At 35.1% G+C, this 27,969-nt stretch overlaps 1 long non-coding RNA gene across 1 annotated transcript; it reads right to left on the bottom strand.

Annotated features, from left to right (window-relative positions):
- Positions 1 to 18: 18 nt before the first annotated feature.
- LOC116421441 lies at positions 19 to 27,969 on the bottom strand. Its single transcript, XR_004231810.1, has 3 exons — positions 26,670 to 27,969; positions 2,623 to 2,729; positions 19 to 671 (listed from the first exon to the last, which is right to left on the bottom strand). It is a non-coding gene; the product is annotated as an uncharacterized LOC116421441 (long non-coding RNA).

Here is a 27,969-nt window from a genome sequence, read left to right on the forward strand (position 1 = left end):
AAAATTAGGAGAGTTAAAAAGGGATAGCACATGAACTGAGTTTTGGAAGTTAAGACTCCAAAAAGTAGAAATGAAGAGGAAGCATATTCCATATAGAGAAGATACCTTATTAAAAAGCATCTAGCCCAGTCTAGCTTCTGAATTCACAGTTATTTCCAGGGTATTTATAACAAATTATATCTAGATTATTTCAGTCAATTTGAAGTTCTCATTCCCCCCCCTCTTTTGCATATCTTTGGCATTCTATTCATAATTTTCCTCTCACATAAAGCTCTTTGACTTGTTCATGATTGAAGGCTTTGGCTCCTGATTTGGCCCATTTTTCTTACCATTTTCCTATGTAAGAGTGCAAGTCTTCTCAGAGTTATGAGTGCTTGTAATGGGAATATGTCAACTTGGGAAGACCATTTAGCATTAACAGATGGCCAGTAATAAAATTTGATTCAGAGGGAGTGACTGAGATATAGCCAATTTGACACTTTATTTGGAGAAAAAAATTAGGGGATAACAATAATGATATCTGGAAAACAACTTAAATATTCATTCAACTCCCCCATTTTATAGATAAGTAAATAGCAGCTGAGACAAGGGAAGGGTTGATTGTCCAAGATTTCTCTAGTAGTAAGTGAAATGGGGTTCCAGATTCCATGTTCTTGAATGGGGGAAGTTACCTAGAAAAGGAAAACAGATAATTAATTGTGTGAGTGCTTTCTTTCTCTGTTTTCAAATACTCTCCAAGTCACTAAGAGGTTTTTCAGATTAGAAATCTGAGACTCATATGAAAAGATGCTCCAAGTCATTATTAATCAGAGAAATGCAGATTAAGACAACTCTGAGATACCACTAAACACCTGTCAGATTGGCTAGAATGACAGGGAAAGATAATGCTGCATTTTGGAGGGGATGTGAGAAAACTGGGACACTAATACATTGTTGGTGGAATTGTGAACACATCCAGCCATTCTGGAGAGTGATTTGGAACTATGCTCAAAAAGTTATCAAACTGTGTATGCCCTTTGATCCAGCAGTGTTACTACTAGGATTATATCCCAAAGAGATCTTAAAGAAGGGAAAGGGACCTGTATGTTTAAGGACGTTTGTGGCAGCCCTGTTTGTAGTGGCCAGAAACTCCTGGAAACTGAGTGGATGCCCCTCAATTGGAGAATGGCTGAATAAATTATGGTATATGAATGTTATGGAATATTACTGTTTTGAAAGAAATGACCAGCAGGATGATTTCAGAAAGGCCTGGAGAGACTTACATGAACTGATGCTGAGTGAAATGAGCAGAACCAGCTTATTATATCCTTCAACATGGGCGTGGCCCTCTTCAACAATGAGATGAAACAAATCAACTCCAATAGAACAGTAATGAATTGAACCAGCTACACCCAGAGAAAGAACTCAGGGAAGTGAGTGTGAACCACAACATATAATTCCCAATCCCTCTATTTTTGTCTGCCTGCATTTTTTATTTCCTTCATAGTTTAATTATACACTATTTCAAAGTCTGATTCTTTTTGTGCAGCAAAATAACTATATGGACATATGTACATATATTGTATTTAACATAATACTTTAACATATATAACATGTATTGGTCAGCCTGCCATCTGGGAAAGGGAGTGGGAGGAAGGAGGGGAAAAATTGGAACAAAAAGTTTTGCACCTATCAATGCTGAAAAATTACCCATGCATATAACTTATAAATAAAAAATCTATAATTAAAAAAAATAAAGCACACACATTTTCCACAAAAAAAGAAAGAAAAAAAAAAAGAAAAGAAATCTGAGGCCCAGAAAAGTCACTCAGCATTACATAACAATTATGTGTCCAAGGCATGGCTTGAACCCAAAAAGTCCTAATTCTCTAGTTCTCTAGACAATTAAATGTTTATTGAAGAGAATTAATTTGTACTGGGAAAGAAATTTACTTTTTTTTGGTTCAAGCTTTCTTATTTGTAAAATAAAGTTAGGAGGTAGACTATATTCTGACTAAAATCATGTGAAATGAGGATTTCTTTTTTAACTGAAGAGACTTTAAAGATTGTCTAGTCCAAACATCTCATTTGTTGAGAAAAATGATGGCCAAAGAGATTGAAGCATATTTCCATGGTAATTAAGATAAATGTCAGTACTGGGTTTTGACTAGGAACTGCATTGTACCATGGAGAGCTAACTGGATTTAAAATCAATAACCTAGGTTCAAATCCTGTCTTTGTCACTTCTGTGACCTTGAGTAACTCATTAATCTGTCTGGATTCCCAATCCCTCTTTTAAAAAGGAGGGGGTTGGAGTAGATATTTAAGGTTCCTGAACTTTCTATAACACCAAACTGCTCTTCTAAGAATCAGAATAAAATAAAACACTCAGTTGCTTTTGGAAATTCAGAATGATATCTAGAACTGAGGGAAGTCAAAATGCATTTGGAATTCTGTAGCTCTCTTCTTATTCACTTTTGCCCACTTTTTCCATTTACTCTGGAATTGGAAAGAAGCAATGGTGGGGATAATATAAATTTTTAAAGTAATCTCTCAGTCCATTTTACTTGACTTTATCATCCACTGTGGTCATATAATTTGTGCTATAGACTTATTTCCCTTATGTTCCCTTCTCATACTCACCCCCCAACAAGGAGAGATGTTAGTTTTCATCCTTTGAGCACTAGTCTGTAGATAACATTTGGGACATGACTCAGGGACATGTGTGATGTCAGTTTAGAATCTAATATCTGTGAATGAAATCCAGAAATACACTTAGGATTCTAGGTTTGGCGCTCTGTGATTTAGGAAAGACTAAATGTCGCTTATTATTCATTGTTAGCACTATATAGATTATCAATTTATAGAAAGTGGGTCTTGATAAACAATTATTCAACTTTATGATGATGACTTTAAATGAAATAGAATTGGTTTACAAGTGAGAGATACTCCTTCATTTTATAAAACTTCATAGCATTATTAGAAGGAGAGAAAAGATGGATAGAAAGGATCTCCTTGGTGAAAATCACTGAACCTGAGAATTCCAATGTTCCTGAAGGTCTTTCTCTGAATATTTGTCAATATTCTTGTGTGTTGTGTGTTCCCTGAGAGTGTCCCTGGAAGGTAATGCTGATAAGGTGACTGAGATCTGAGGCATGGAAAATACCCAAAGGATTTGCAGGAATGGATCCTCATCACAATATCAATGATCCCAGCTCCTTTGTTGTTGTTTTATTTGATCATTTTTCAGTCATACCAGACTCTTTGTAACCTCATTTGGTAATTTTTTTTTTAATGACCTAAGCCAAGTCACTAAACTCTATTAGACTTAGTTTTTTTTTCCATTTTTTAAATGGAGATAATAAAATAACTTCATAGGATTATTGTGATAGAAATACTTTTTTATAATTTAGCAAACTTTAAAATGCTATATAGATGCTAGATAATATTAATTTTATTAATATATATGATTATTTTAGGATTATGTGATAAAAATTGAATACAATAAATAATACAAATAACCAGAAGTAATGGATAACATAGAATGGTAGAATTTAAATGCAACTTGGGGAAAAAAAAGAGGAGATTTGAGATTGATTACATAACTGCTTCCTCCTCTTAGCACAAATAGGTGAGAATAAACAGTAATGCTATACAGCTATAATACATTTGTTCTTTAAAAATATTTTGTAAGTGTTCATGTTAATACAAAAAAATTATTCAGTGTTTACTATATTCCTGCTTTTCCAGTATGTTCTACTGATTCCCTTTTACTTTTAGCATCAAATAAAAACTCCTTTGTGTATGGCAGAGTAAAAACCACATTTATTAAATACTTATTGTGTGCAAGATATTGTGCTAAATGCTAGAAAAACATATACAAGCAGAAAGAAAGATAATTCCTGTTCTCAAGGACCTGACATCTTAATTACTGAAGGCCTTTAGAAGGGAGCTGAAAAGTAGAGTGGACAGATTTTAGAAGCAGAAAGAAGTTACTTCCTCGGAGATATAGTGGTGAAATCTAGAGAATCAGAAACACAATCAGGAAGAGGATGAACAATGTCTAGCCTGGGCTCATCTCCCAAACTGAGGGTCTTCCCCTAGCAGAACCTCACTATTTGAGAAAAGGGGCTAGCATGGTGGAAAGATATTTCAGGGTAAGAATATCTCAGGGGATGAAGCAGTAGTGTTTGAAACTTTAAGCCCTCCACAGTCTGGGGTCAATCTTCCTTTACAGCCTTATACAGTCTTTCCCTTTCACACATTCTAAAGTCCAATCAAATTGTAGTCAAACAGGATATCTATTTGCTAACTGTGAGTTTATACTGGCTCTTTTTTGTGGATCAAATGCATTGCCATCTTACTCTGGTCTGCTAAATTCCCTTCAAGGTTTGATTCAATGCATTCATTATCTAACATACACAAAACCTTTCTTAACTTACTGCCTGTTAATGCCATCTCTCTATCTCTAGCTCCATTTCTCTTCTATCTTTGTCTCACTGTCTCTGTCTCAGTCTTTCTCTCTCTCCCCTTCTGTTTTTTCTCTCTGTGTCTATTTTTTCTGTGATTCTGTCTATGCCTCCAAAAATTATTTCATATTTATCTGTTCATGCTGTGCCAATACATCCCTTCTGAAATAGTCCCATGTCACTCAGTAAAATGTAAAATATTTGAGGGCCAGGATTGCTTTAATTTTTTTTCTTTATATTGTATCCTTCCAAAGCAACTGGCACATAAGAAGTACCTAATATATTCTTGGTGAATTAAACTGACAACTCTGGAGACCATGATCCGAATTCACTTTCAAGACTGTCTCAATGTTTCCATTAATCTGGATTGGTCTCAGACCTGAGTCACTCAGCAGTACAGGTGATTTCTATTTCCATATCAGAAAAGCATCCTAGCTTTGAACTTTTCTCAAGGATTTGTTTTTTACAAGACAAATTTGAGGCATTATTTTTTTTCTCCAGAGTTTTTCAAATATAGTTGTCAGTGTTGTGATGATTAAAAAAAATCCTTCTCTGACACTTAAAAATGAAATTCATTTTTGCTTTCTTCCTTCTGAGTCTTCTTTGCCTCTATTTGTTTGTTATTATAGAATTTATATGAAGAGACTACTGGCAAGCATAATGATATTATATTCCTGGAGAGAGAAGAGGACTGCTATTTGTATTGTGATAATCAACTATACTATAACCTAACCCCACCACTGAGCACATATGAATTATTAATAAGAGATAGACCCACCACTTTTAGCAGATCCCTCCAAATCTTTGAAATATAGACTAAAAAACTACATTTGTTTAACAGAGCCTGATTTTTCCCATGGCCAACTCCCAGGCTGTTTGAATGGATCTAATTTTCACTCAGCAGGTGGTCAGAATGTATGGAATGATCATCATGTTGGATTATGCGTCATCAGTCCTTGTGACCTATAAATGGAATGCGTTGGGAGCAAGAAATTTGGATTCCTCTTATGATCAGGATCACAATTCTAATTTCACATGCTTCCATCAGATTCTTTAGTGTCATATCATTTTTCTAAGACATTAAAAGGACTGTGGTATGCTCACTGGATACTTCCAAAGAGAAAACATTTGCAAAGGAAAGAATTCATTTTAAAATTCTCAAATATCATTTGATAAATAATGTGACACTCTTGATTAATAAGCTTTGTTCAGTCTCTACTCTTATGAGGAATTTGTCAGATCATTTGCCTAAAAACTTACTATCTGGGTCATAACTTCTTGTGGACAAAATAGGGGATGAGTGGCAGGTCATTGACTGAGAGTTTAGATGAGAGAGGCTCTTTCTGTGCTTATGGAAAATAGATGCTAGTAAATTTCAAGCCTTTCTAGACTCCTTGTTGTTCTTAGTCTGGTACGTAGATTTAAACTTTTAGGAGCATTTTTCCTACTGATGTGGAATTAGAAATTGAAATTATTAGAGAATGCGTCTCTTTCTCCACCAAAAATGTTTTGAACACCAAATCCATTGAGGAACAGTGATTTTCAGATGGAGATATCTTTAAAGCAATGAACAATAGGGCACTTGGCTGGTTATAACCTCCAAAATAAATAAGCAATATTGCTCATAAGAACAAAAATATAATAAAGACAGGATATGGATTATTTGTGGCTAGGCAACTGGAGTTAACTGACTTTCCCAGGGTCACACAGCTAGTAAGTGTTAAGTACCTGAGGCTGGATTTGAACTCAGATCCTCCTTACTCGGGTGGTCTATCCACTGCACCATCTAATTGCCCCTCTAGCAATAGGTTATTGAAAAAAAATACTTAGGTAATTTAAAAAGATGCAAAATTATTGAATGGCACTTATAAATGATGAATATGATTCTGCGAAGCAAACCTATAATTTTATGACACACAAATAAGTAGAATGGTAATGCTTCCTAAATTACCTCAAAGTAAGGAGAAATTTAGTTGTACCTTTGTTCACCAAGTTAGGAGAATTTTTTTCTCCTCAAGAAAGCCTTCCTCAGAAAAGGAAACCTTTGGTATATTCTGCTGCTCTGTTTTCCAGAAGGAAAGAAGAAAGAAATCAGCAGGAGAAACAAACAAACAAAAACCCTACTTTCTCCTACTCTAATCAGTAGGATTAAAGAAAGGAACGAGGCTCATAGAAAGGATAGTTAATGCCATTTAGTCCCATTGATTACTCCAACTTGGTTTGGTCATGTGATCCTTGCTCATTTGCTTCTTCCTGGAAGACTACTTTCTAGATTGATACCATAGCATATGTCAGATGTTACAAAGGAAATCTTGATTCTTTTATTTTGCAAGTTTCAAGAGCCAATGGATGTCTCCTTCCTTTTCAAAGGACAAGTCAATTTTGGATCAAGAATTTTCTGCCTTGTTGATAACAGAAAGCCATGTCCTGTATTTGAGGATGGATAAAGCAACCGAGTCCTGCTTCAGTGCTAGCAAAAAAGCTCCCTGTAATCTCTTTCCAACCAGTTTTTTGGCCCCCATACCATCTGTGGGCTAAGAGAACCATAAATATCTGCTGCCACTGCTGATTCAGTGACTCTCAAGAACTGTTCCTGATATGCTGGGGCCTGTACTATGATGGCTTAGTCTGAGCTGGACTGTGCTCCACTCTAACTCTGGTGCAATAGACTTTCCTGCTGACCTTCTAAGTTGTCTTAGACTGAGAAATTGCTTCACACTATCTTTTTTGTGGGTTCTGCTGCTCTAAAATTTGTTTAGAGACACTATTTACAAGTATTTGGAGTAAGTTTGGGAGAGCACTCAGGAATACCCAAGTTTACTCCACAATCTTGACTCTACCTCCAGAAAGCCATATCCTTAATCAAATCAAAGGATTTATTGCTGTAAGTGTACTCTGACTAGAGTTGAATGGAATAAAGATAAAGATATTGATTGCCTTCTGCATTCCAGACAGCTAGAAGATAACTTGGTGTCAGATGAGATCATAATATTATCCAAGATGGCTAAGTCATTAAGCTTCTAATAAGAGGTACTATTGGAAAACTCTACAGGTTTAAAGCGATTTCACCATTATTTTGAGGTCACATTTTCATTTCTTCAATAATTATTTATTAATCACTTACTTTGATCAATATGCTATGCCAGTTACTGAAAAAGATTTAATTTTAATGAAAATACCAAGGCATCTTCTATACTCCATAACTTTTGAAAGGAATTTTCTGGTGCCTAAGGAAAGATTAATGCTAGGCCAGGAAAATGAAAGTGTGATTATGTGGGTGAAACAGAAAAAGAAATTATATCTTAAATAACCACAGGGTATAACTACAGCAATGGACTATAGGGTACTTAGCAAGTTGTATTCCCCAAAGTAAAGGTAATTTTGCTTATGATGACAAAAATATAATTTGGACCAGAAATAGACTATTGAAAAGACATTTAGGTTAGTAACAAGAATATAAAATCCAACTAACAAAGTATACATAGGAGCTACATTATTCAACTATAAAATATTCTTTACATAAAGACATATTTAAATAACTGGAGAGAGATTAATTTCTCACATTTGGGTTATGCAAACCTAAAGAAAATGTCAATATTGTCTAAATTATTCCAGCTGTTCAATGTCATAGCATTGAAAATTCTAAAGGATTACTTCATAGGCCTGGAAAAAAATAGCAAAATTCATCCTGAGGACAAAAGTTCAAGAATCTAAAGGGGAACAATGAAAGAAAGCAAAAAGAAAGGTAAAATACCAGTATCAGATCTCAATCATATTATAAAAGTGTAATTAGCAAAATAATTTAAAGCAATACAATACAGAACAATATAAAACAATAAATTCCAATCAGTAGTGTAGATTGGATATATGATACATAGAAACAAGGAAACATAGAAATGGTTTAATATACCAAAATGTCACAGCTACTGGGGTAAGAATTAATGATTTAACAAAAAACTGCTACTAACACTGGAAAAGTGTAACAGAAGTTATGTATGGACCAGCATCATGTACTATACACCAGAAATGTACTTTAGAAATTCCAGTTCAACTACCAGAAAAATTAAAGGATCATCTCTTTGGATACAAGAAGAATAAATGGCCAGATAACTAAAACAGAGAATCACAGAAAATAAAATAAGAAAATAAAATTTAAAAAGTATAAACTTTTTGCACAAACAAAATAAAAGCATTAAAAATTAAAAGGTAAATGATAAATACCCAGAAAAAATGTATGGAGCAGGTTTTTCCAATAAAGGTCTTATTTTCAAGATATAAAAGGAACTTATTCAAATATATGGGGGTAAAATACATTCTCCAATACATGACAAAGGACATGAAAGGATAAAAAAAGGAATTTTCCAAAGGGAAAAAAAAATCTAAATAATCTCCATTTATGTAAAAATATTTCAAATGATTAACAATTTGAAAAATGCAAGTTAAAATTACTTTGAATTTCTACCTCACAGTTAATAGATTGACAAATATGACAAAAAGGGAATATAACAACAGAACACTAGTATTCTATTAATAGAACTATGAAAGAGCCAATTCTTAAAGCAATTTCAAACTATGTCCTAAAATTCACTACTTTGTGCATATCCTCTGACCCAGTAATGCAAACTATTAGGCCTTTATCACATAAATAAGAGAGGAAAATAACCCATATATACAAAAATTGTAGAATATCAATGTTTATTTTATGACAAAGAAGTGGAAATTAAAGAAGGAGCCACAAATTAATGAAGAACTGAACAAATTATGGCATATGGCTATAATGGAACATCATTTTAACATAAGAGATGAAGATTGACTTAATATAAGAAATGAAGAAGGATGATTTCAGAGAAACTTGGGCAGACTTCTGTGAACTCATGCAGAATTACCTAACTAGAACTATTGAGAACAATTTATAAAAATAGCAACAGTATTATAAAGAAAAACAACTTTAAAAGACTTAAAAAGTCTGATCAATAAAATTATCTACTGTGATTTTTGTGGACCAAAGATGAAGCATGCTACTCTAATAGAGAAGAGTTTTATAGGTATTTTTGGATGTGAATCATGGGGGATTTGTTTTGCTTGACTATGTAGATTTGTTTTTCCTCTTCAGTTAAGGAGAGCCTAGGGTTAGAGGGAGGAAGTAGTGATAGCAAAAAAAAAAAAAAAAAAAAAAAAAAAATCATTGAAGCATTTTTTAATCAATAGAGGAGAACAAAAGGAAGACCAGAAGGAAATACAAATAAGTAGGATAAGTTTGAAAGTTATATATTATGCTTTTTAGATACCTAAAAGAAAAATGTATTCTGCCACAATTCTTTTCTTTTCTGCTTTGTGCATGGAAATGCTAATTCTGTTTGGTGTGTAAATCTAGAATGAATCATTAAAAAAAATGAATAAAATAAAATAAAAGGTTTGATTTGATAATCTTTATACTCTCCTCTAGGAAAATGAGACTTTCAAATTAAATGACTTGTAAGGTCCTTTCCAACTCTAAAATTAAAATATTATATGCTTTGCTTAGCAACATTTTTAAGGTGTCAACATGATATAAGAAAAAGAGCACTAACTCAAGAGGCAGAAGATCTCAGTTCAAATCCTGCCTTTGATACTTACTATCTGCATGAATTTGAACAAGTCAGTTATTCTGAGACTGAAGCCATCAAATATAAAATAATAATGTTTTGCTGGGTGGTCCCTAAAGTCCTTTACTGCTTTAGACTGATGGTCCCAATATACTGAAATATTTGTCTATAATTTCATGGGAAGATACCTAAGAGATAGGCTGAGAAAACAGAGAAACATCAGATTATACAATTAATTACAACAGCTGGTGTTCATCATTTGTGCTTGAAGAGGTCCAAAATGACATTACTATGTTGGGGTCAAGGTACAATGGATCCAGCTGTGGCTGATCAGTTCAATATGAGCTCAGAAGATTCTACCACAAGCTGGGGACAAATATTCCCTTTGAAGATTTGGGATGGGGATGTCTCTAGATTTGTGCATCTCACATTTCTTTTGAACTGCTATGATTCTGCTTCATTGATAAGAGCACAGTTCCTTCTTTGATGCAGCGTATCATGTTAGGTGATCCTGTGCCAGCCTCTCCCATGTCTTACAATCAATTTTGTAGTTTCTTAGAAAGTTCTTGCTTTAAGTGTCTTTGTACCACTTCTGGCATCTGTATGAGCACTTGTTTTCTGTAAGTTCTCTGTTAGTATTTTAGGTCAACATGTATTTGTAATTTATCTTGCCAGGGAATCTTCAGAATCTCCCTAAAACAACGGAAGCAATTCAGCTTCCTACCATGGCACTGATAGACTGTTCAGGTTTCATAGGCATCCAACAATGATGTCAGCACAAAGGCTCTGTAGATCTTCAGTTTGGTAGGCAGCCTAATGCTTCTCTCCCATGCTTTTCTCTGGAGCCTTCCAGATGCTGAGGTAGCTCTGGCAATATGTGTGTCAATCTCATCATTTATATAGATATTGCTGGAAAGTATTTTGCCAAAGCTTAACCACAGCTTTTAAAATTTCTCTATTTGCTACAAACAATGGTTGCACATAAGGATGGTGCAGGGCTGGCTAGTGGAGAGCCTCTGTTTCATTAGTATTAATTGTCTGGATAAAATAAGCACATACAGTAGAAAATCAGTCCATATTCTTGTTACATCTCAGCCTCAGAGGCCACAGTGAGTGCACTATCATCTATATAACTGGTAAACATAAGGGGGGAAAACTTCATTACTTCAAAGAAAGAATGAATTACATCAATATATAATGACTTTTCCATCACTAGATATCTTCAAATGGAACTCTATTGACCATTTGTCAAGGGTATGATAGAGAAGGTACCTTTTCAGACATGGGAGGGAGAATTCCTTTTAACTCTGCTAAGGCAAGAATCCTTTAACTATAGCTAGATTCTCTTGTTCGAGTTTCTGTGAGAAATAAAAAGTGAATGTATAGTAAATTATATAATAGCATAAAGCAGAGTTTTTAAAACTTTTTGTATTTGTGACCCTTTTCTCCCAAGAAATTTTTTCATGACCCTGAGTAATATAGATGTATAAAATAGGCACACAAATCAAACATTCACTTGTAATAAATCACAACTTTATTTTAAAACAATTATTTAATATACATATAATTTTACCATTTATTAAATATGAAAGCAAATTTGCATACTAATGAGATTGATATAGTTGTTTATTTTTACATAAAGAATTAAATCTTGGTGGAATATTTCATACCTTTTATAGCTTTCAAACTTTTCACACAACTCCCACATTTTGTTACACAGCCCCATAAGGAGTAGCAAACCATTGTTTAAGAAACTTTGGATAAAGTATTAAGGAAAATTGACCTACAATTCCCAAGAATAAAATTTTTGTTGAAAGATCAAAACAAAAAAAATATTAGTTTGAATTTTTTGTTTGGTGTTGTGAATAAAGCCAAAGCTTTATTTACAATCAGAAAAGTCTGAATTCAGGATCTGCCATAGATATTTGTGTATATGTAATAAACTGAGCGATTCTAGGCAAAGTACAAACTCACACAAATCTTTTAAGAGTGTTAAGTTGGAGAGGATGTGCTATTCTGCATTTGTAGAGGAAGTTATCTTAATGAGAATTTCTTATACCAAGGAAATCCTCGGTCCACTTAAAAAAAAAAACACATAAGTTTAATGCAAAGTATGCCACATTGAGAAAGCCATGAAAGACTCTTCTCAGCACAGCAGTTATTTAAAATGAGACACACTTGCATTAAAAAATAATACACAGAGTTAGTTATCTTGTCTGGCCTCAGGCTCAATATGAGGCAGTCTTCCCTCTAACAACATCTGGTACATTGGCTAAGAAGGAAACAGAGGCTCAAAGAGAAATCACAATCATTGCCTCTTCTTTACTGTCAGTGCGTTAGCTTCCAGTGCAGCTGGTGTTTAACATGAAAAACTTAGGTCTCTGGATCACAACCATAATACACTCCCACCTGTTTGCAGTCTGTTTATAACTGTTTACAACTAACCTCAACATTTTTGGCCTTTTCCTGGAATTTCCACTGGTCTGGTCTTCTTCAAATTGAAATGGAAGGAAAGAAGGGTGGGAATGGGGTAGGTTACTCAAAAACACCAAGTAAACAACAAGCACAAAAGTTCCTATCATATAATGTAAAAGACCAAATATTCACCTGATCAGATCTTTATGTCCCTACAGTAAACAAGAAGCCACCCAGAAACTATGGAATGGGGTGTGTGCATGTGTGTGTGTTGGGGGGGGGGAGGAGGAGAGATAGGAAAAGAAAGTGCTGAATAGCTAGTGAGGTGACAAAACTGAGAATGGCTTTTATATTTTATATAGATGTGTCACCATATGTGGCAACTTAAAGAACTTTGTACTCTTCTCTTCCTCTGAGGGATTTTATAAATGGACCAGATCATTCATTTTCCAGGTGAAAAAACTATGACTCAGAAAGGTAGAGAAATGAATCAATAAGTTAGGGAACAGCTGCCCCTGAAATCTGTGCTTCCTTATGCTAAATCCAACGATGTGGTTTTCAATCCCCTCTTCTCCCTCCTTCCCTCTTTCCCTCTACCACTGAATCTTGTCCCATTTGATTTTCTTCTTTCCAGTCCATTTTTAAAAATAATTTAGAATGGAGTTAAGATAGTCAACAAGCAATTATTAAGAGCATACTATGTGCAGCTATGTGGCATAGTAGAAAGAATGCTAGCTTAGGAATTAAGAAGACCTGAGTTCAAATGTGACTTTAGACACTCACTAGCTGTAACCCTGGGCATGTCACTTAATTCTGTTTTCCTCAATTTCCTCATCTGTAAAATGAATTGGGAAAGAAAATGTCAAACTAGTCCAGATTTTTTTTTTTGCCAGGAATGTCCCAAATGAGGTAATGAAGAGTCAGACATGACTAATGACATAATGACAACAACAAATGTGCCACATACTGTGCTAAGTATGGGCAATACCAAAAAAAAAAAAAAAAAAAAAAAAAGACAAGCCCATGATCTCAAGGAGCTCACAGTTGAATAGGGAGGCAATATGCAATTAGCTTTTTACAAACAAGCTATGGGCAAGATAAATTGGGGTAAACACAACAAAATACCATTAAAGGAGATCAGAAAAGGCTTCTTGCAGATGATGGGATATTAGCTAGGAATGGAAAGATGGAGATGAAATAAGAATTAGAAGTTTCTTTATACCAGAAGGAAGTTGGTGTCTTTAGTTTTAGATATTAAATCCTATCCTCTTACCTTGTAGTTTGGCCCCTAAAGAGTATCTATACTGTATGAGTAGCCACAGAATTGAAATCCATTGAATAATAATCTTTCTGGACAACGTCAGGTTGAGTTGCAGCTCCTAATAACTTTGGGGTCAAATGGAGGGTTTCCATCCAGCAATGACTTTAGAAATTATTCCTTGCAAACTTCTGTGTTTTAATTATTTCATGACTTGTCAGGTCAACTGGAAACCTCTTAAATCTTCCTCCTTCCCATCCCCCAAGTATTGCCTTGGCTGGAGTCTGACTATCTACTTGCAGCCAATTCTGTGGGCTGAGAGACCTGGAATGATTTCATAAACTACAATCCTAAGGGATCAATGCTTTTATTTAGCTCTCTTTTAATATAATCAACACATGGCCAAGTATATTGTAACACTGCTTAGTTAGTCTGATGAAAACCTTATTTTAACCAACAGATTCTTTTCCAGACTAGAGAATCCTCAAATTTTAGAACTGAGAGGCACCTTAAAGACTAGTTCAAATTTCCCATTTCATTAATAAGAAAACTGAAACCCAGGGAGGTAAAATGAATTGCTAAAGTTTCAACAGTCACTTTGTTTATAAGCTATATGTCTTAAACATCTCTAACTAAATGTTTGGTGAAGGTTTATTGTCATGTTCTGCTGCATTCAATATATATGAAGTGGAGTAATAGGAACATAGAGCTTATCACATCATAAATAGCAAAGTTTTCTTTGCTTAATTCTCATTTTCTTTATTACATAGGACAGACAGAAATGAGGCTAAATTCTGACAAAATGTCAGGTAAATTAATCCAAGTATTATCAATTTTTCTGGAAGAAGAAACAGGTTCAGAAAAAATAAAGTCTTGCTTGGTGACATATATTAGAATTTTTAATGTTTTAAGATATACAAAGCATTTTTGTAAATGTTATTTTATTTTCTCATTATAGCACTCCTGAGCAGATGCTGTGATTATTCTTATTTTACAGATAAAGAAACCAAAACAGTACAGGTAAATGATTTTCACAGGGTCACACAGCTGGTAAACGTCTGAGGACAAATAAGCTTAAATCTGACTCCAAGTGCAATACTCTAAGTACTGAGCAATCTAGCTGCCCTATTAAATAAGGAGTTTAAAATAAGTGTTGGGAATGAAATTTATTTACAAGTGTCCTGGTCTGTCAGTGGATAAAACGGCTAAGGAGAAATAGATGTCCTCAGCTTTTAGATATTGTGGATCATTTGAGAAATTAGGAAGAAACTGCGGTACAAATATTTCCAGGAAAATGTCAGGACTTGAGAGAAGAACCAGTTTTCATTTAGTATTTTTGGTTTTTTATTTTCTTTTTTAAAAATTTTATCCTGCAAAGTCTGAGTATGGTGCCTTCCATATTAAAGAAATTCTTGATAATATTTTTATTAAACTGAAATGAAGGGAAATAGCAAGGTGGGGGGAGGAGGGGTCTAGAATAGTGCTTTCTATAGATCCCAGTGAAGAAGCCAGAACAACAATATTTTAGTATTTTATAAATTGAAATTAAAGTCTGGAGGAGTGTGGCAAGAGTTCAGTTCAGTGATACTTAATGTTTTGTCTACCAGTAATGAAAATGTCCTTAAAGCAACAATATACCTATACCCTTACAGGGGCTCTGCCTTCAAGAGTGAATGAATTCTTTACATTTTCAAAAAGATGCATCTAATTATACATCAGCAAAATGTGAGGATTAATTCTAATCCTAATACTTACTACACTAGGTTTTTAAAAAAAATTAGTATTCTATTTCTCCCAGTTACATATGAAAACAATTTTAACAATGATTTTTAAAATCTTGGTTCCAAATTCTCTCCTTTTCTTCTTTCCCACCCCCTTTACTGAGAAAGCAAGTAATTTGATATAGGTTATACATGTATAGTTATACAAAACATTTCCATATTAGTCATATAGCAAAGGAAAACAGATAAAAAAAACCCAAACCCCCAAACCTCAAGAAAAATAAATAAAGTTAAAAAAAAAAGTAATTTTCAATCTTTATTTGGACACCATCAGTTCTTTCTCTGGGGATGGATAGCATTTTTCATACTTAGCTCTTCAGAATTGTCTTGAATCATTGTATTGCTGAAAATAACAATTCAAACCTAAATATCTTAAAATAGTGCTGTTAACTTTGCACATAATACATTTCACTTTGCATCAGATCATGTTTTCCAGGGTTTTCTGAGCGCATCCTGCTCATCATTTCTTATGGAACAATAGTGTTCAATCATATGACCATATCACAATGTTCAGCTAATTCCCCAATTAATGGTCATCACTTCTATTTCTAATTCTTTGCTACCAGAAGAGATCTGATCTCTCCCTCTCTCCCTCTCTCTCTTCCTCTCCTCCTCTCCCTCTCCCTCCTCCTCTCCCTCCTCCTCTCCTTCTCTTTCTCCCCTTCCCTTTCCCCCTCCCTCTCCTTCCTCCTCTCCCTTCTGCTCCCTCCTCCTCCCCCCCCTCTCGATATCTATCTAGGTTTTTTTCCTTTGTGCTCTTTATCCCTTTTGGGATACAGTACTAGTGATGGTATTGCTAGTGAGGGTATGCATGGTTTTAACTCTACTTTTTAAGGAGTTTTTGTACTCAGTAAATTTTTATGCCTCTCTTTCCATTTGTCCAATTCTGCTTTTTAAGTCATTCTTCTCCTCATTGGTTTTTTGTAATCTTTACCATTTGGCCTAACTTTTTTCTTTACTATTTTTTGTATTTTTTACTACAATGTTGACTTGTTTTATATGATTTACTTGCATCAATCTCATTTCTCTTTCCAATTTTTCTTCTGCTTCTTTTACTTGATTTTCAAAAACTTTTTTGAGCTCTTCCATAGCCTGGGGCTTATTCTTATTTTTCTTGGAAGCTTTGGATGTAGGCTCTTTGGCTTTGCTACTTTCTGAATATTGTTTTGATCTTTGTCACCATAGTAACTTCTTAAGGTCACAGGTTTTTTCTGTTATTAGCTCATTTTCTCAGTCTTTTTCTTGACTTTTAAACTCTTTGTTAAAATAGGGCTCTGCTCCCAGAGTGAAGAACACACTGTCCCAAGTTTCAGGAGTTTTGTGCTACTATTATGATATTATTTGTGATACTATTTTCATAGATACTTCTAGGGACTTGTAAGTTTCCAATTCTTCCAATGTGGTATTACCTAACAAGAGCTGGGTTTATTGATTTCCTGGCCTATGCTCTGATCTATGAGCAACCACAAATACTCTCTTCTGCTTTGGAACTATGAAGAAGGTCACCACTCCATTATGGCTGCAAATTCTGTTGAGAGAAACTCTCTCTCTGGGATTGTCACCCAAGACTACCACCTGAATTCAAGTACTGACAAAGCAACAGAGTCCTGCCTTACTATTAGCTAAGAGACTTCTTTAATCTCCTTCTGATCAGTTGTTTGATTCTCTTACCATTTGTGGATTGCTGCCATTGCTGATTTGGTGGCTCCTAATACCTGCTCCTGATTTGCTGGGCCTGCCTCTTTGTTCGTGCAGCCTGTTTTAGACTGTGTTCCACTCTCACCCAAGGATGACAGAGCTTTCTTGCTGATCTTCTAAATGATCATTTGCTGGAAAATTATTTCACTCCATTCCTTTGTGGGTTCTGCTTCTCTAGGAGTTGTCTTATAACATTATTTAAGGCTATTTAGAGGGTGTCTTTTCTTAAGTCATCTTGACTCTGCTTACATCACAGTGTGTTTTTGCTGCTTTGAAGGGCTGGTACTCTTGAACTCTTGCCAGATTGCTCATTGGGTTACAATCAGATGCCAAGGATTACCTCACTCTCCCCTCTCTGCTCTATTTACTTACACCTAGCACAATGGTTTTCTCTTTACCTTTGTTCAGAGGTCATCTTAGGTATCTTAGAATCTGTTATACCACCCATTTTCATATAGATTCACTTATCTGAGCACTACTCATATGACTACAAGGAAAGGAGTTCTTGGGGATGCTACTCACCCAAATTTATGCCACAGGATGGAAATTTTAATAGTATTTCTACCAATAGAATTCTAGTCATCCTTAAAAGAATAAGATAATGTTGTCCTCAGTGCAATCTTTTTTCATTGGCCAAAAGGACATTATCCTGGGAGACAGAAACCAGAATTGTTTCGGTTTTGCCACTAACTGTATGATCTTGCATAAGTCACAACCTCTCTGGGCTTAAGTTTCCTCATTTGTAAGATAAATGAAAAGACATTTAGTAAGCATTGTCTGTGTCAAGCCCTGGGCTAAATACAGGTTATATAAATGCAAAAAGCAAGACAGCCTCTGCTCTTAGAGAACTTATATTCTACTCAGGAAAAAAAAAACAAGTAGGAGTCAGCGCCAGAGCAAATGGTAAGGTTCTGTGGTCCTCCATTTTGCTGGAAGAATTGTGGTTAATGGCTCCCTGCTCATTCAAGTGGTGTGATTAGATGATTAACAAGGTTCTTTCTAGTTCTACAAAACTCTATATTTTTCTAGATCACAATGATATCTCTCTCACATCAGTTTCATTAAACTTATGACCTCTGTCTCACTACCTTCCCAACTAGACTGTAGGTTCCTTGAAGACAACTTTTTCTTATGCTTTTAAGTACCTCCAACAAGATATCTATAGTGTTGATTGTGACAACTGTGCTGGCACCCCAGATATCTCAGAATCATCCAGAGTCAGGATAAGCAAAAGTCCTTAGTCTCTATTCTTGGTCTTAGACGTAGGATGAACAGGATGGAAGCAGAATCTCCGCAACCGCCTTCTCCCTCATCTACCACCAAAGAGTGACTCTGGCTAGTCTTACTCCACCCCTTAGTTCCTCCTACAATCCTCTGTATACACCAATCATTGAGCCAGTACAGATAGTGGAAAGGACCATTTTCCAAGCATATGCTCATAGAGTATTGTCCAATTGGTAGTTAGCCTCAAGTACTCGGCAGTCCTGACCTCAGTGCATTGACTCAATAGTTCCAGCCCTCTACAGTTGGTCATGCTGTAATTCAGGATTCATAGATTAATAGGATTTAGTACTGAAAGACACCTTAGATAGCAGCTAGTCCAACTCCCCATTTTACAGAAGAAAACACTGAGACCTAGAGAAGGAGAAACATCTCACAGAGCAGCCAATGAGATTGTGCCTAGGAAAGTCATCATAATGATTACAATGTAACACTGAAGAATAATAGTAGTTATTGTGTTTAATGGGAAGGGGAGAATAAATAGAGAAACTGAGGATTGATTAATCATATAGTTGAATAGACACAGAAATGGGATGAACCAAAGAACAGGAAATAAAAAATTCTGACAATAGGAGGGTAAAAGTTCTAACTTGATCAAGAACTAGGAAGAAGAAGAATATAGAAGAGGAGCATTCGATTTGGAGTTACATCATATGGGTTTCACTCCCAGATGTGCTGTTTAGTGTCTGTATGTCCGTAGGCAAGTTCTGTTATAGAATCATAGAAGAGTTATTATGGAGTCATCTAGTAAGTGCTAGAAGAATGCTTGTTGACTGATTGACTTGCCTAAGGTCATACAGATAATAAACAACAGAACTGTGTTGGAACTCTTGCAACAATCCAAATCCAGTATATTTCTAATATGTCATGCTGTTTCTCAGTTCTTCATGAAGTTAGGACTTTTATCTCTTGCATTATCTTCTTTGGGCCTCAATTTCCTTGTGTGTAAAATGATGGGGTTAAATTCAAATATCACTAAGATCTTTTTGAGTTCTGTGTTCTAAGACCAAATGAACAAAAGCTCATCTGCGGATCTGTGGCATACCAGGAAGAAAGAAGACTAATACTGATATTGTTCTACAAGGAATCTGTATGCATTGGTAAGACCAGTTGATTTCTATAAAGCTCCTAAAGCAGCTTTTCTTCTGGATTCAGTGAGTTCATTGGTCAAGGCAGCTCATTGCTAAGGGATACACAATTGCAACTGCAATGGTTTGGAACTTCCTTTACACAGTTTCACTAGCTAAGTGTTTTCTCACTAAATTTCATTATTTTCATTCTTTTCCAGGCATTCTCTAATCCTTCTTGGCCAGTGTTTTGTGTCTTTCCTCCCTTAGGTAATAATTATTACTGGTAGGTAGTTAATATTTATTGGGTACTGACAATCTATTAGGACTAAGAGTCTGCTCTCAACTTATAAAACAAATTTAACATCAACAGTGATTCAAAGACGTCTATTAATTCAAGAAAAGCTAGTTGTGTTCCAAAATGAGGCTTACTGATATGGTATAGTTATTTCTCAAACTGTTGTAAAAAGTCAAATAAGGGAAAATTTTAAGAGCTCACATAATCCAGAAACAGTAAGATTATTTTTCAAAATAATTGTATGGATTCACACTAGAGCAATTATTTAATATAATTAATTTTTTCTTTAAATTTTGCTTAAAGTTGACTTTAGAGTAAATTTCTATAAAGCAAAACTTGTTTCCATTTATTTACATTTAAAAATAAATATATGCTGAAATTGGAATAGTGTGTTTCCAAGAGATACTTAAGAAAGGGACTAGACTTGATAGAGTATTTCAAAGGTTGCTTTGACAGAGAGAAGTAGAGAGAGGGGAGTAGGGGAAGGAGATTCTGGGCAAGTCAGTTAACTTCACTATGCTTCAATTTCCTTGCCTATGAAATTAGGGGATTAGGCTCATTACTATTTTAGGTCCCTTCTAGATTCAAATGTATGATCCTTTTAGTAGATAATCTCTAACTTCTATTCCAGTTGTAGATCCTAGTGGTGATGGGTGAACTAGAACCGTGGTCTTCTGATGCTTTGTCCAAAGATATTTTCACTCTACCAAGATGTCTCCGATTTCTTAGTTTCTATTCCATGAAATAACAATTAATTTAATATGAAGTATTTTTCAAATAAATAAGCAGAAAGCCATTCCCTACCATGGTTAAGAAAAAAAAAATTTTTTTTTTACCAGAAATAGGAGGAAACACAAACCTTTCCTAAATGAGAAAATTCCCTCAACAGATAGAGGTATCTTCTCTGCAACACATGGTCTTAGAGAAATGCCTGAAACATTGAGAGGTTAAAAGAATTGTTTAAGGTCACACAGCCAGCATGTATCAGGGGCAGGATTTGAATTCAGATCTTCCTAGTTCTGACGAGCAACTTTCTAACAAATATACTATAGCTACCTTCTTTTTATTAAGATGTAAAATAAGATCCATAGTAAGGGAAGGAATCTCTAGTTAAGAAAAATAAGAAATGGAATGAAAAGAAAGAGAAAGAACAATGAAATAAGAATAAAAAGAAAAAGAGATAAGACTGTGCTGTACAATGTTCTTGACCTTTTAATTCCTTTAAAAGCCACAATGCAAAGTCTGAGTGACTAAGGTCCTAAATAGATCATACTCAGTTTTCATAATTATAGTATGTGCATTGAAGGATTTCATGGCATAAGACAGTTTCCAGAACATCAAGAAATAACTTATTTTTATTTGGTCATTATAATTCTTCCTCACCCACACTCAGTCAAGATGCTTGTTAACCCCTCAATTATCATAAATAATTGCAAAACATGCTTTATTTCATAACCATTCCAATCCTTGGTAGGTCTAACTCTAAACTCCAATTTGGAAAACAGAATTGCTGGGTAGAGTCTAAGAGTGGCTGGAATTTCTGGCTCATATATTAGTTTTGCTAAAAACAACTCTATGAAAACTGCAATTTATCCTTTGGTACCTTCATTTTCTTCTTCATATACACCTTTTCCCTCTTAGTGGAATCCTTTCTCTTGACATATACTTCCCCCTTCCACTCAATGTTAACTCTTATTAAAATATTTGATGAACAAAGTTATGTCATAATTTGCATTTTCATAATTCCAAGAAATCTGGCTTCTAGTATTCAGAAATATCTGACCCAAGAACATCTCAGAGTATACAAAAAATCTCAAAAAGGGTTACAAAGGACAAAGTTGTCACCTTAATTTCTACTTCTTATTCTGGAGCAGTAATCAAATCAATGTTACTTTTCCTTTTGGAAAGGATGTCACTTGATAGTCTTATGAATACAGTCATATCCCTGTGACTCCTCAGCCTGAAGTATCTTTCCCTGGCCACAATTCCTATACACACACACCTACATACATATATGTAGACATACAGATACATATATATACATATATATATATATATATATATATTATATGTCTATCTATCTATCTACCTTTCTATGTTGTCTTCCCCAACTGGAATATAAATTTCTCAAAGGAAGAGTCTCTCTCTCTCTCTCTCTCTATTTCTATCTCTCTGTCTCTCTCCTTTCTCTCTTCCTCTCTCTCCCCTCTCTCTTTCTGTCTCCTCTCTGTCTCTGTCTCTCTCTCTTGATCTCTCTTTTTTCTCTCTTGCATTCGTATCCTTCATGTACAGTAAAATGCTTGTCAGAATGTACATGCTTAACAAATAATTTTTTCATTCCTTCATTTATTGATTTGTCCATCCATTCTCTCTCTCATTTCCTAGGCCTTCAGGATTATGGTTTAAGACTTTAATCTTCAACAACTTAGATTTCAGCTAAGCTTTTCTTGTAATTTGAAGATATTTCCCTTTTAATTTGTTCTTCCTTGTCTGCTCTGGTTATCTCAGGTGGAAGAACCAAGATGAATGACATAAAATTCTCCAAGGGCCACATACACACAATGTGGAAAAGCTGAAAGAAACATAAACAGAAATTTCCATACTTCTCAGAGATGTACTGTTCTGATACACTGAGGTCTTTCCTGAATCTCTTGATCTCTATATTAGGAAGCCCAGTCAAGATTGCTTGTCTAGAAGTCGGAACTCACTCTGCTTTTATCTATCAATTAAAACACCTATATTAAGGATTTGCTATGTGCCAGGCACTATACCAGAGGCTGGGAATATTATATATTAAAATGGGAGAGCAATAACTCACATTTTATTGGGCAGGAAGATAGGAATACATGATGGTCACAAATTTGTATATACAGACCATGAGAGTTGGAAAAATAGATGCAAACTTTTTTTTCCTCTAGAAGATTGTCTACAAAGAGAAGGAGAGCTATAGGAAGAAAGCTTTAGAGGCAAAGGGAAACTCAGCATCAGGGCTGTTGGCAACATTCAATGACTTCCTGATCCACAGATCAATGGCTCTACCTTTTTGATTGAGTTGATTAAAAGGTTGATAAGGCATCTTATTGTCTTACTAGGGGATTTAGCATGCCTCAATTCAAGGAATAAAGTGCCAATGGCAGACTTTTCATGATGATAAAAAGGAGCAGGTGGCAAAAATATTTTGGTAGCTTTGGAAAGAATTTTCTGTAATCATGACACTTGGGCAACTCACACTTCTTGCCTTGAACATTGTTCAAAGTGAGGGACATTCAGGACAGGAGGATTTGATTAGAAATTTTTGAAGGCAAGAATTCTGTCTAATTTTGTCTTTGCACACACAACTTCTTTTATAGTGCCTTGTACACAGTAGATGCTTAATAAATGTTGATGAATTGAATAATGCAGAAATGCTAAAAGTTAAAATGTAAAATGCATGAATTGGACTCCTTTTGGGATCCCAAAGAATTCATGAATAGATTCAAGACATCAGAGAATTTGGGATTTTTTCTATCTCAATATATCTCAAAGGGGGGGGCAGCCAGTTTTTTTCATATTTATTAAGATATGAAATCATATTTCAATACGATTGTTATCCTTTGTAATCCTATGCATTTTATTTTATATTTTTAAAAACATACTCTGATCAGAGATCATTAGGTTTCACCAAATTGCCAAAGGGATCCAATGTTAAGAGAGGGCCCTGCGGCTTTAATTATCTCTGTGTTTTCTCTAAGAATTTGTATGTAAAGTGTGGTATGCAGGGAAAGGTCCTATTGTGATGAAGAGGAGAGGGAAAATAAAGTTCAGGGAGACAATAGGGGGACAAAAGTTCGGGGGTGGAAGCCACTTACCCTCAAACAAGACTTTTATCTCTTGGCTTTAGGTATTTTCATTGCCTGACCCCTCTCCATGGAAAGCTCTCTTTCCTCATGTCCACTTACTGGTTTCCTTAGTTAGCTGTTAGTCCCAGCTAACCCTTCAAAAGGAAACCTTTTCCAATCCTTAATTCTAGTGTGTCTCTTCTCTGAGTTATTTCCTATTTATCTAGTATTGGTTGTTCTTCATTCTCAAAGAGGACTAAATTGACATTACAATGTTGGGTCAAGTATAGCATCTAACTGTGGTTGATCAGACCAATGTGTACTCAAAATACTCTATCACAGTTTATCTATATGAGCATTTGGAATGGAAATGCTAAATTGCTTTTTGTAATTCTGAATTTGAAATTTTACTCTAATTTGGATTTTACTGCTATATAATTTTTTATATGTAATTGTTTGCATATTATCTCCTCTATTATATACTGAGCTTCTCAAGGACAGAGATGTTTTTGTCTTTTTTTGAATCCCTAGGATTCAGCACAGGGTTTGGCACATAGTAAATGCTTAATAAATGTTTCTTGTCTCACTGACTTATTGGGTGTGTGATGAGGGGCAGGAAGTAATTCAGGTCTTACAAATAAAAGAAAATCTGACTGGAGCAGATAATAGCAACAAAACAGATCCATAATCACTGAGAGGGGTTTCTCTTGAGTTTAGATTACAATAAAGTAGAACTATTCTCAAATTAGAGCTGCCAACAAGGAATTTTATCAGATAAATTCCTCATAACTACATGCCTTTCAAGCAGAGACTATAAAAGTAAGTTAGGGCTAATGTAAGAGTTCACCTAGCAGCTTGGAAAGGTCTCTAAGATGATTATATTTTATGATTCTACAAATTTAATCAGGTAATAAAGTGAAACAAGAGCTGAAATTGTGTGGCTCAGAATGGTGATGGGTCACCATTTAATAAAAAAGCTGGAGAGATCTCTAGGAGCAAAGCAAAAGTTTATTGGATGTTCTCCGAGGAGGCACCTTCTGGGATAGGTTTTATGCTTTAAATAGTCCCTAATGCAAACACCCTTCCCACCACTAATCATCATCCTCATTGGCTAAGGGTCTCACATTCTAAACATGGCAACTACCCAAGAAATTGAACTTGGCCATTAAGTACATAGTAGCCCATATTTGATTGAAGTAGGGAGAAAATGATGTCATGAGAGGATAGCAGGAAGGAGATTTAGGTCTGCCCTTGAGTCAATGCTCAAGGACCTTCAGGCCTACTCCAACTCTGAAGTAGATGAAGCCTTACTCAATTTTCACAATTGTCCTGAGAGATCTCACCTCATCTCTTTCAAAATGAAGAAAATTAAAGGCCTGGGCCTCTGTTGTCTACCCCACACTAAGTAGAGTTATCTCCATTTAAGTAGGGTCAGTGTTAGCAGGATGATAGAGTAGCTGCCATTAACTTGTAATTATCTGAGAGCCATGCTTGCAAAGACCTTCTTATATCCCAGTATTTCCCTTATAGATTGAATTTCATATCATTTGAGTAGCTCTTTATCAAGGTTGTCTTTTCCTCCCTGGCTCCTTGCAGGCCAGGACAACAACTTATCACATACAAATTATTCTGTTATAAAGGCAAAATTTAAAAAAAAAAGCCTTCCCCAAAGTACCTATTCATTATGGTCTTCCATGGACAGGGCAGAGGGATGGAGAATGATAAATAGTAGAGGACTAGATTGATCTCCTTAGTTTAGTCCTTGAGAAATATGCAGGATGGGATAAGGCATAAGTAGAATAAAGGAACCACTCTTGTTCATGTAGTCATTAGTCAAAATTATCAGAAGCATAAGGGGATAACAGATTTAGACTGGGAAATGATCTCAGAAGTCATCTTGTACAAATAGTTCATTTTTTAAAATAAGGAAACTGGGGTCCATCAGGTAAAATCACTTGTCCAAGGTCACAAAGGTAATAGGTAACAGAAGTAGATTTGAACCAAATGTTCTGGCCCTAAATCCAATGTTCTTCTATTGTATCATGCAGTCTTATCCAATGCCCAAGCCTATGTTCTTGGGAGAGTGAGAGAAGATTGATCATATATATTCATGAAGAGTTGGTTTAGTGGGCAACATCTACATAAGAAAAAGACTTTAAAATTGAGTTGTGAAACAATAGCCACAAGAAGATGTACAAAATATATCCAAAGGGCAGGTTTTATTAAAGCTCCAGTGAAATCTTATATTTTCAATGAAGCCTTTCCTGATCCCCCTTAATGTTTATGCCTTCCCTCTGAAGGGAAGCTTCCTGGGCAAGTAGATGGTACAATGAATAGAATACCAGGGCTAGAGTTAGTAAAGTTCTTTTTTTTTTCTACATTCAAATCTGTCCTCAGACACTTACTAACTATGTAAACATGTTGCCTCAGTTTCCTCATCTGTAAAATGAGATAGTGAAGAAAATGATAAATCACACTAAGATCTTAGCCAAAAAAAAAAAAATCCTAAAAAGGATCACAAAGAGTCAGACATGATTGTAAAACAATTGAATTTCCCTCTGAGATTACCTCTAATTTAATCTGATACTGTTTATCCATAAACAGTTGCTTACACAATGTGTTTCCTATTAGATTGAGTTCCTTGAGATGGTGGACTATTTTTGCTTTTCTTTGTATCCTCTGCACTTAGCACAGTCCTTGACACATAGTAACTGCTTAATAAATTTTTGATGACTTGTTGAATACCTCTCTGCTTGCAAATAGTATTGTGTTATATTATAACCATCAGATACTTTTAAAAAATGAATTATTGTTATTCTTTCCTGAAGAAGTGAGTTACTGTCCTGACAAAGATCATGTACCAGTCAATAATAATGCTGATGATAGCATTTTTAGAGCATTTTTAAGATTTTCAAAATGTTTTTCCTGTCATCTCAGTAAAATTTCCCAATATCATTGAGAGGTAAGTACTCTTATTATCCCCATATTACAAATGAGAAAAACAAGACTGAATTGCTTACCTTTGGTTTCACAGTTTCCAAGTGTCTGAAGTAGGAATTATATCATATTTTCTTGACTCCAAGTCCTATACTCAGTCCATTGCATCACACAATTGACTTGTCTTTATGACATAGAGTTTTCCTCTGGAATGACCCTCTATTGCCAGAATTAGTTTTAGTAGTTGGTCCATAGTGTTACAGCACAAGTCCTAGTGTGGTGTAGTAATTTCCCCCTACATTTTTTAGGACCAGAGGTCATGATCTAAAAGGCTTTCAGCTCTGTAATTCCTGTTCTCCATTTCCCTTATCACCTTAGCAATGCCCTTTCATGAACAGCACTAGGTAGGGAGGTTTCCAGAATGTTTCACACTACATCTCAGTCATCTTCTCACTATCCACCCCCTACTTGAAGCAGCACAGCTCCTTCTGACTTCCCTTTCCCCAGCTTTGGAGTAATAATCAAATGAATAGTGCCATTAAACCTAGAAAGAAAATATCAATTGAATGTCCTAAGCAGTGACTTTCTAAATCAAAACAGCTTCCATAGGTACCATTCCCCTAGTTAAGTCTCTCTATTAGAAGTTAAACTCACACACACACACACACACACACACACACACACACACACATACACACACATACACACCTTATTAACCCCAGGGATTAATATTGATTTTTACTTGCTAAGTATGTTTTTAAACTCTTCCACACTACAGGTAATATGGGCAATGGGAAGATTTGGAGTCTCCAGACTATTTCCAGATCTATTTCTGGCTCTGACCTTTTGCTGTCATTTATATCAAAAATAAGTTATAGACTCACTGTAGGAGGAATTGAAGCTTTTCTATTGCTATGCAAATCTTAGAATTGATTGACTGTACAACAGGGCTTCCTTACTGATAGTCACCAAATATTGCACAACATCCCAAAATTCATTCAAATACAGAAGAGATGCATGACCCCAGAGAGGGATCTTGTAGGACAGGAGGAAGTCCTATACAAGGTGAAGTCTGTGTACGCCTGGGCACTTAAATGATGAGATACGATGGATGGCCTCTAACTTTGCAAAGCAACATTGAATGCAACAAAAGGAAAGTGGAATATAAAAAGTCTTTGAAATAAAATTTATAGATGTCCTCAGCTGGAGAATAGGAGAGTAGAGACAATAAGATAAAGCGAAATCATTCCACCTAAAAGTAGAATGGCAGAGAGCTTACCTGAAGTTTAGAGAGATGAGAACTAAGATATAGAGTTAAAAAGACCTAAGTTCAAAGCTTACCTCAAATATAGACTGATAAATGGTTCCTGGCAAGTAATTTAA

The sequence above is a fragment of the Sarcophilus harrisii genome, chromosome 2, assembly GCF_902635505.1.
Source record: "Sarcophilus harrisii chromosome 2, mSarHar1.11, whole genome shotgun sequence".
Lineage (NCBI taxonomy): Eukaryota > Metazoa > Chordata > Mammalia > Dasyuromorphia > Dasyuridae > Sarcophilus > Sarcophilus harrisii.